This window comes from Lipotes vexillifer, unplaced genomic scaffold (assembly GCF_000442215.2).
Source record: "Lipotes vexillifer unplaced genomic scaffold, Lipotes_vexillifer_v1.1 scaffold1092, whole genome shotgun sequence".
Lineage (NCBI taxonomy): Eukaryota > Metazoa > Chordata > Mammalia > Artiodactyla > Lipotidae > Lipotes > Lipotes vexillifer.
In genome coordinates, this window is record NW_006777748.1 from 170,393 (window position 1) to 178,684 (window position 8,292).

Here is an 8,292-nt window from a genome sequence, read left to right on the forward strand (position 1 = left end):
TGTAGAAGAAAATACAACCCGTCTGCAAGTCTTGAAAAAGGTAACCGCCTGCTGAAGTTGGGGTCAGAAATAGGGGCTGTGCATATCAACCTGCCTCCAGCTGAAATGTAAAAGGGAGACTTGAGCAACACACAAGAGAATGCAGTTGATAACACTGGGTTTCAACACACCTCACCCTGTCAAGGATGAGAGAGAAGAGTAAATAAAACAGGGACTAGAAAAAAACTGTAGAGTCAGTTAAAGAAACAGTATCCTGAAATCAGAACTATATTCTTTAAAAAATGACCTATTATGAGATCTAGATGAAAACTTCATTAAGCGTGCTGTCCCCAACAGCAGAGTATAAGAATATACGACCTCTAGAAACTACTGACAAAAGTCTCTGGAAAAGAATCGGTGGAGATAAAATGCAAACTAACATAATATTGTCAACAAAATGGATGGATTGTTTATGGATTAGACGATTCAGCACCTAAAAGGTGCCAACTGTGCCCAAACTGATCTATAGACTTAATGTACTTCTAATCAAAATCCCAATAGAATTTTTAATTTGTTTCTTATTTTTTTTTATACTGTGAATATTGATAATCTGATTCTAAATTTTATATGGAAATGTAAAGATCCAATAAAGCCAAGGCATTCTTGAAGAACATCAGGGCAGGAGTATTTGTTTTATCAGAAAAAGATTTATAATAAAGGTATAGATATTAAATCAGTGTCACACTGATGCGAGAATAGACAAATAGAACAGTAGGACAGAATAGACAGAAACAGACTCATACATATATGAGCCCTTACTATAATATATAACGGGTGGAATTATGTATCAGGGGAGAAGATGGCTTTTTTTTTTTGGTATGTGGGCCTCTCACTGCTGTGGCCTCTCCCGTTGCGGAGCACAGGCTCCGGACGTGCAGGCTCAGTGGCCATGGCTCATGGGCCTAGCTGCTCCGCGGCATGTGGGATCTTCCCGGACCGGGGCACGAACCCGTGTTCCCTGCATCGGCAGGCGGACTCTCAACCACTGCGCCACCAGGGAAGCCCCCGAAGATGGACTTTTTAATAAATGGTGCTAGATCTGCTGATTATCTATATTAAAAGAAAATGAAATCAGATATCTACCGTTCTGTACACTAATTCTAGGTGGATTAAACCTCTAAATATGAAAGGCAAAACAAGAAAAATATTTTAAGTCTATAGAAAAGAAAATTTTTTTTTTAGGTTTTTGAAAATTATTGAAATACAGTTGACAAAATTACGTTAGTTTCATGTGTATGACACAGTGATTTGACATTTGCATACATTAGAGAAGAATTTTTTTTTTTTTTTTTTTGCGGTACACAGGCCTCTCACTGTTGTGGCCTCTCCCGTTGCGGGGCACAGGCTCCAGATGCGCAGGCTCAGCGGCCATGGCTCACGGGCCCAGCTTCTTCGCGGCATGTGGGATCTTCCCGGACGGGGGCATGAACCCGTGTCCCCTGCATCGGCAGGAGGACTCTCAACCACTGCACCACCAGGGAAGCCCGAGAAGAATATATTTTTGATTAAAGGTTAGGTAAGGTTTTCTTAAAGACAGAAAAAAAAATAAAGGCAAAAAGGGAAAGATTATTAAACTAACATTGAGATTAAGAACATTTATTTATGAAAAGATACCAAAACCTTGTCCACAAACTGGGAGATGACATTTGCAACCCAAGCATGCTGCTTGGTACATATTTGTACTCAAATATCTGTGAATGGACAAGTGACTATAGAGTATAGGGAACCAAGGGAAAATGTTAGTTTACCCCAAGTTCATTCACTCATTCACTCATCACTCTCTCCCCTTCCCTCTCTCTATTTTTCTTAAATATTCTCTGTCCACTTTGATGAGTGTCTTGAGTGCATATATACTGTGTAGCTGTATAGATAAGGATTCATGAGCCTGAATCCCAAATAAGTAGTGGCACACAGATATATTCTCGACTAGATAGAGTCCATCTCTCCTCCATAGGAAGACAGATTTCATGAACATCTGAGGCAGGGCCAAGATTTTTCTCAAGAAAAAACTGGATCTTGGGGCTTCCCTGGTGGCACAGTGGTTGAGAATCTGCCTGCTAATGCAGGGGACACGGGTTCGTGCCCCGGTCTGGGAAGATCCCACATGCCGCGGAGCAACTAGGCCCGTGAGCCACAACTACTGAGCCTGCGCGTCTGGAGCTTGTGCTCCACAACAAGAGAGGTTGCGATAGTGAGAGGCCCGCGCACCGCGATGAAGAGTGGCCCCCGCTTGCCACAACTAGAGAAAGCCCTCGCACAGAAACGAAGACCCAACACAGCAAAAAGAAAGAAAGAAAGGAAGAATTGAGACCATTGAGAGCAACAGCAATAGTCAATTAAAAAATAAGACAATTAAAAAAAACTGGATCTATTATTATGCTTGGACTGGAATAATTTTGAGATTTTAGAAGTCTGTTTCATAAAGCCTGGACAATTCAAATTTAGACCAGAAAATTTTACCAGATAAACCTTAAAAAGCCTGCTTTTTGAGTAGCACAGCATTCTCCTGGGTCCTCCAATATTTTATTTGTCCAGCTGATTAAATATCTAAAATGAGGATTACTCCAATTAAAGTTGTAACCTTCAGTTGAGAAGAGAAAAAAACAAAAGGAGAAGAAAGAGACTTAATATATTCCCATCTACGTAGACCAGTTTTGGAACATTTCAGGGGAGTCAATTATTAAAATCCTCAGCAAGGTTCATATTACTATGTAAATTTAGTTAAAAATTAGAAATAATATTATCTTGCCAATGTTCTTAAGTTCTTTGATCTCTTGCAGCAACTTGGAGTTAGAAAACTGTCTTAAAGTGAAAATTGTGGAGGAAAATTTAAAAAGAAAGTGATTTTAGATTGTAAGCCTCTTGAAGCAGGAAACCAAAATTTATACTTGTGACTTTTTCCACAAACCTGACTTGTCCTCAGAACACTTATAGCTGTGTAGCAGTTTCTCAGTAGCATTTATAGTATGTTAACTTACTGATTGTTTGCAATTTATTGATTATCTTTCTACACTGGTCATCATTTGCCTTTACAATGACAACTCCCAAGTGAAAACATTAAGTAAACAGTTTTAAAAATAGTCTATTTTACATCATATGATATCACTTATATGTGGAATCTAAAAAAATAATACAAATGAATGTATTTACAAAACAGATATAGGCTCACAGACATAGAAAACAAATTTATGGTTACCAAAGGGGGAAAAGGAAAGGGATAAATTAGGAGTTTGGGACTAAACAGATACACACTAGTATATACAAAATATATAAACAACAAGGACCTACTGTATAGCACAGGGAACAATATTCAATATCTTGTAAAAACCTATAATGGAAAAGAATCTGAAAAAGAACATATATATATTCAGCTATGTATATATGTGTGTGTGTGTGTGTGTGTGTGTGTGTGTGTGTGTGTGTGTGTGTATACCATACACACAATATATAACTGAATCACTTTGCTGTACACCAGAAAGTAATACAACATTGTAAGTCAACTATACTTCAGTTTCCAAAAAAAGCCTATTTTAGAATTGGGCTTTATCTACAGGTGACTTCTAGTGTGAAAACGAATGGCTTGGTACTAGGAACAGATTCTTTGACCTCCTTTTTCCATTTGGAAGTGACTGGCTACTTGGATCTTGAGCTGTGATAGTTCCTACATTCCATCCACGCACACAAATGGTCAGGTTGATAAATGCCTCCCGGGGGAATGAGTCCCCCTCCTCTGAAATTTTCACTTGCCTCCATTACAGCTCAACCATACTGCGTGGTAACAATTTGTTTACATATCTATGTCTCACACTGGATTGAGCTCTTTGGGTTCAGACACTCTCTTATGCCATCAGCATTCAGCAAAGTGACTCATGTACTATCTCCAGAGCCTTTAATGTCAGGGGTTCAAAAAATGTTAACTTCAGAAAGACACGTTACAGGTATCATCAAAGAGACAAAGAGTATCTAGCCAGTGTGTACTTACAACATAATCGAAGGATGTGTCAGCCAGCACTGCAAACTGACGGAACAATGTGTGTCTAGTAAACATCTCGTTCTTAAGGACGTGAAAGCTGAAATAAAAGAAGCAATGGAATTAAAATGAACAGAAATTATAGGAAAGAGCAAATCGGTATTATGTTCTTGTGATTAGAAACTAGAATGTTCAGTGTAAGAGCAAGGAGATACAAGTAAAAATTTAAAAATATTAGTATGAACTTATCACTCTTTGATTTTTAAAATTATGTATTTTCCAGCCCTGAAAAGCAAATAGGAGGGAGTAGCCATACTAGATATTAACATATACCACAAAAATCATAGTATAAAAACAGTTTGGAAAGGAAAAATAAATGGAATAGAATAGGAACACTGAAACAGATTTGGGAATGTACTAGAACATAGTATGTGACCAAAGTGGCACCACAACCCAATCCGGAAAGGACTGGAGTAAAGACCTAAATATGAGAGGTAAATCAAGAAGGCTTGTCTAAAAACGTGGGAGAATATATTAGTGGAGATGGAGAAAGACTTTCTAAACACACCTAAGGCAAAAATATTGATGGATAAAAATTAAGAACTTCTGTACAATAAAGGTCAGCATACACAAAGCTCATAGACTATGAAAAGGTATTTGTAACATTTAAAATTGATAAGGAATTAAAAATAAGAATACACAAATAAATTTCACAAGCCAACAAGAAAGCAAAAGACGAAAAGAGTTCACAAAAGAGGGACGCCCTTTAGAGGGAAAACATCAGATCCAAAAAAAAAGCATCTGAAAGTCAGTTATTACCAAATATTAGAACTCAATCCTTGTATCTCTCTATTTTTCTCCAACACTCATTCTTAGCTGATCTCATTTAATCCCATGGCTTTAAATACCATCTATACTAATGCATCCCAAATTTATGCCCCCAGCCTAAACTTTCTTCTGAACTCCAGACTCATATACTCATCACTGCCACTAGACCTCTACCCTTAAGTGACTAAAGGCATCTTAAATCAAAATTGATTTCCCATCAAAATGTGCTTGCTTGTTTCAGTTGAAGGCAACTCCATCCTTCCCGTTGTTTAGGTAAAATCCTTGACTTCTTTCTTTCCCACCTTATCTCCAATCTTTCAATACATCCTACTTTCAAAATATATCCCCAGGGTTTCCCTGGTGGCGCAGTGGTTGAGAGTCCGCCTGCCGATGCAGGGGACATGGGTTCGCGCCCCAGTCCGGGAGGATCCCACATGCCGCGGAGCGGCTGGGTCCGTAAGCCATGGCCGCTGAGCCTGCACGTCCAGAGCCTGTGCTCCGCGGCGGGAGAGGCCACAACAGTGAGAGGTCCGAGCACCGCAAAAAAAAAAAAAAAAAAATCCCCAATTTAATCATTTCTCAACAGCTCCAGGTCTCCCATCCCAGTCAAATCACCATCATGTTTTGCCTAAGAGGGGTTTATTCTTTCTGGAGCTCTTAACTTTTCTCCCTGCTTTTCCTTTGGCTTCCCTATGGCCTTTTATCAACACAAGTCATAATTCTTTTAAGACGTCAGATCATTGGGTCTTTCCTCAGTTCAAGACTCTCCAGTGAGGTTTTAGGGTACCAACTCATTATTCTGGATATTGATAAATAAAGGGGATCAAGCATTTATCTTGCCTTGTCTTGTCTGACACTATATTTCAGGGTAACCAGTGGGGAAAACTTTTTTTTTCTTTAATAGAATTTAGCTAAGAAATGCAGAAGGAAAGATAAAATTAAGGTATCACCAATTTGCAACCCTAATGAAATCTTGGATCATGGTTTGTGATCATTGATGGATGTTAAAATTATTTGGAGAAAGGTCAGTGATGAACCTTAATATACATGACTTAGCCTGATAACACCTGATTAAAATAACATAGCCGGACACTATGTGCCCTATGATGTGATGCACAGGAATTACATAGTAGTTCGAGTGAAGCAGTCTTGCCTAAAATATTGAACCCGAGTCTAATCACTCTGGATTTAAAGATCAGTTTGTAGGATATACAGATAGAACATGTTAGATGACACCACACATACATACACACGTGCACATAAACAATTAGTCAAATCCAGAATGGGGGACATTCTACATAACAAATGAGCATATTTCTCTAGCAAATCAGTGGGCTGGAAAGAACGGGGACGTAAGTGGGACCATCATAGGAAAAAAAAAAAAGATTTAAAGGATATAACACCCAAATGCAGTGCTCCACCTACCGTGAATCCCGATTTAATCAAACAACTGTAAAAGATTCCCTTGAGACAATCAAGGAATTTGAATATGATTTGGTCAATAAGTAGTACGAAAGGATTTATATTGCTAACTTTATTAGGTGTGGTAATGACCCAGTAGGCATGTAAAAGAGAACATTTTCTTATCAATTAAAAACAAAGCTTCTAGTGATTTCCCATCTCAGAGCAAAACCCCAAATGTTCTACCTCACTGAGCTCTTATACCACTCGTCCCTGCTCACGTCTCTCCAGCCACCTGGCTTCCTCACTGTCCTTGAACACACAAGCAAACCCCCACCCCAGGACCTTTGCATGTGATGTTCCTTCACCTGGAAGTCTCTTCCAGGTAATCACATGGCGTGCTCCCTCACTCATTCAGGTCTCTATATCTGAAGATAAATATTATCATGTGCAAATGAACGGAAATGTTTTAATAGCCCTAAGGAGGAAGATGACTGTGTAGGTCCAATTAAACCAGGTATCAAGAATCTGTCCATCCTGTCTATGATTTAAATTTGAAACACTGAGATCAGGAATAAAACAGTTTTGAATTCGTTTTTCTTTGAAGTGACTTTGACTACTCTTCTTTTTTAGGTCAGTTATTTTGCATCTCTTGAAAGAGGTATGTGAGGGCATTTCATATTAGTTAATATATACAGAGAAATGCAAGGCTCCCAATTTCCTTAAAAGACGATTAGTCGCATTTTTATAAATAGAATTTGTATATATCACCACACTATACCTGTTCCTGAGAATTAAGAATTTCTTTTCCCAGTTTTTGTTGATCTGATCTGATTCCTTCTTAACCCTGTAATAAATTTATAGGTGGTTAAATATTGTATTAGCTGCAAATGAACGATTATGAATTACTACTACCAGTACCTCTCGGACTTCTTTTTCTCTTTCTCTAACTTAGCCTTTAACATTTCTATTTGCTCTTCCAAACCACGTTTCTCTTCTTCAATCTTTCAATAGAAAATATATCACAAAGTTAATTATACCCTATTTCCCCATAAATCTGAAAGGTTATTTCTATTAAATAGCATGCATATTCTAACTATCATCAAAAATTTGAGGGAACATTGAGTTACATTTACTTGCAAATTCCCATAAACTGGAAGAATTTAAGATCCCATGCCTAAAACTGTGCTAAACCATATCTTCTGTAAATGATTCACTTCAAAGCAGCCAGTGTGAGACAATATTACCAAGTAACCAAAATTTATCTTCATCACCCCTCCCCGCTACCAGGTATCACTTTTTCTAAATCTCTTCATCATAGCAGCAGCTACCCCCAGTTACTCTATTTCCTCTTTCTATCAAAACTGTCCTCATGAAAGGATCTGACCAACTCAATCACATTAGAACTGTATGCCATTTCTCAGTACTGTTTCTATTTTACAAGGGGACAAAGTTTTGGCAAAGGAATGAATCTGTAACAGTGGAATTGTAGGCATGTCATGAATGAGATTTCTTTGGGTGTGGCAGGGATGTACCCCAGAATCATACTATAGAGGCAATCAGGTCCTCTGTCTCTTCACTAGACTGATCCTTGGTGTGGCTTTCAAAGTTATTGCTCCTCTCTAAGGATAATCAGCATTGATATAAACAATATTTAAGTTACTAATAAGGGTCATATTAGTCATTATTATACCTTAGCCACTGATAGTCTCACTTTTTCTCCATGCATCGCAGCAGGTATTCCATGTCTAACCTGGAAAGAAAATAAACCAAAGCAAGTATAACATTTCAAGTCAATGCATAAAGATGTGGTTTTTCTGCAGCTTAGAGAAAGGCAAATGAGACTAAAAATATGCCAACCCTAGTCCCATAGGGGTCTTGACTGCCTCATTTAATTTACAAGACTCAGTGTTTATACATTGAATTTGCAATTGGACAATTATATCCCATTAAAACCAACCTTCCCACTACTGTTTGTTTTTTAAATGCATTACTTTGTAATTATATATGGGTCAAATTTTACCATTACACTTTTTTTTTTTTTTTTTTTTCTT